This window comes from Oreochromis niloticus, linkage group LG3 (genome assembly GCF_001858045.2).
Source record: "Oreochromis niloticus isolate F11D_XX linkage group LG3, O_niloticus_UMD_NMBU, whole genome shotgun sequence".
In the NCBI taxonomy this organism is placed as follows: Eukaryota; Metazoa; Chordata; class Actinopteri; order Cichliformes; family Cichlidae; genus Oreochromis; species Oreochromis niloticus.
The window spans coordinates 56,807,365-56,809,796 of NC_031967.2; positions in this window are offsets into that span (position 1 = coordinate 56,807,365).

The window sequence follows — 2,432 nt, forward strand, 5'->3', positions numbered from 1 at the left end:
CACTGATGGGACATGAGGCCTGCTGAAGGCAGTCAAACTGAGGCCAGACTCAAGGTGATGAAAACCATCACTTGTTGAGCAAACTGAAGCTCTTCTGCTGCCACCTACTGGCTCCTATTATTTTGTGACTTTTTACACAGTGCATACACTCACTGGCCACAATTTTAGACACACCTGCTAGGTCTGCTATGTGAATCTCACAGAGAACATTGTGCAGTGCATGAACTGTTATTTGTTCTTCATTGTTAACATGAATGTTAGAAATAAACAGCAGCTTTTTTGTGACACTCTGCTCTAAATACGGAGTATGAAATGTACACGATGATGGGATTCCTCCATCCTTTACACCAGTTTAGTGTCCTGTCAGATTCTTAGTTCAGCCGAGAGCTGCACACTCGTTTTATTGTCTGCGCCTGACCTCAGTTATTGGATCGCTTCAGTGCCACTCGACACCAGAGTAAGACCATTTTTAGAAAGTGGTTGGTGATTTTTGTTGCCTGTAGATGTTATAGCAATGTAGCTATTTAAACTATTTGTTTTGAATTTAGCAGTTACTGATTCTTTTTAATTAAAGCATAAATACTTGTTTTTGTGTAGTTTAGAGACAAATGTGGGTTCATCTACAGACACATTTTGGTTAAAATAAAGGTTATTCATAGTCATTTCTACAATAATAAACACGTTGAACCTGCAAGAGAAGAAAATATAAATTAATTACCCAAAGTTTGAGCATTTTTCACCACGATTTAAAAAACACTGAAACTCAAACCTTGACAGGGCCATCACACAAACACAGAGGAGAGTGTAAATAATGACAGAAACCATGAACCTTGCAGAGGAAGCAGGTTTCACACACACCAGATTCAAACAGGATAAAGGTCAATAAAACACAACACTGGTGCAGTTATTTTTTAGCAATATGCTTACAGTATATTTTATGAAGTTTAGCTGCTACTTCTGATACTACATATTTGGAATTCTGCTTCATGGCTCATTACTTACAGTAAAACTAAAGGTCACAGAGGTGATGATAGCAAATTCTCATAAATAGAAAATGTTCAAACATGTAATACTGTTTTTTTCAATATTTTTTATTGTATTCAGGTGATTATAGAAAGACTAATAAAACAAGTCTTATTGATGTACACAATTCATAGGGAGTGTTCAGATTTTCCATAAAATCTGAAATCTTTTCCTCACTAGCTGGTAAACCTTAATATTAACTTTAGCTGCTGTCCTTCTGTCACAAATCACAGCTAACACATGTCTACACACACTGCATCCTGCCTATACTGTCACCCTTTCTTTGAACTTTGCTTTGTATGGTTCCCTCCATGTATTTAAACTGATCTACCATCACTACCTCTTCTTCATGCATCTTCACTGTCATATCCATCTTCTGCTCTTCCACACATGTATTCTGTCTTTCATTCCTCTTCTCTTCAGAGCATACCTCCATCTCTCTAGGCTCTCTTACTTCTCCCTCCTCTAACTACAGATCACAATGTCCTCAGCAAACATCACTGCTGCCTGACTTTATCTGCCAGCCTGTCCATACTACGAACATGAAGAGGCTTAGAGTCAATTTCTGATGTAATCCCACTCTAATCGGAAACCCATCTGTCCCTCCTACTGCAAACCTTTCCGCAGTCTGTTAAGTTTACATGTCTGGAGTTCAGTCCATGTGTTTCCTGTTTTACTTTGAAAGTCTGTATTTCATGTCACTGTATTCAGTTTTTTTCTTTCCCCTATCTTGTTCTAAATTACCTATACATGTGAATGTGGTTGTGTGTCTCTGTGTTAACCTCGTGACAGATTGGCGACCTGTTCAGGGTGTACCCCACCTCTCACCCTGTGGTAACTAGTTAGGCTCCAGCCCCCCATGTCCCTGACAAGGGTAAGTGGAAGAAGATGGACTGAAGACTTAGGAGATCTTCTTAAATCTAAATATCACATATCCTGTGTCCCAACCTATACCTGGATCTCTGAAAGCTGAGTGAGGTCAGTTTTCCGTCACAGACAGCTGGGTCAGTGCACCATGAATAATCAGGCTGGCTGTGAATCAGCTCTACAGAAGCTGCTTATCTCTACAAAAGTCTGTGTCGAGGACACATGCTGATGATGTTTACAACAATCTTAAGTAGTCAGATTTAGAAGTTGACAGTGAATCTCTTGTAGTTTCAGTTCTCAGCAGCTCATGTGACTGAAACCAAAACCTGTCAAGAGCCTCTGAAAGGATCAGAAAACGAGGAGGAAACTTCAGTCTGTTCAGACAGTCTGCTACTGACTATGAAATAGATTTTTTAAAGTCACTGACTTAAACACACTTTGTTATGAACAGTAAAAAAAAAGAACATTTTCAGGATTCACGACATTTACTGAAGACCCCATCCATAGTCCTCTGAGAGTAGGCATAGTGTTGGAACAACACT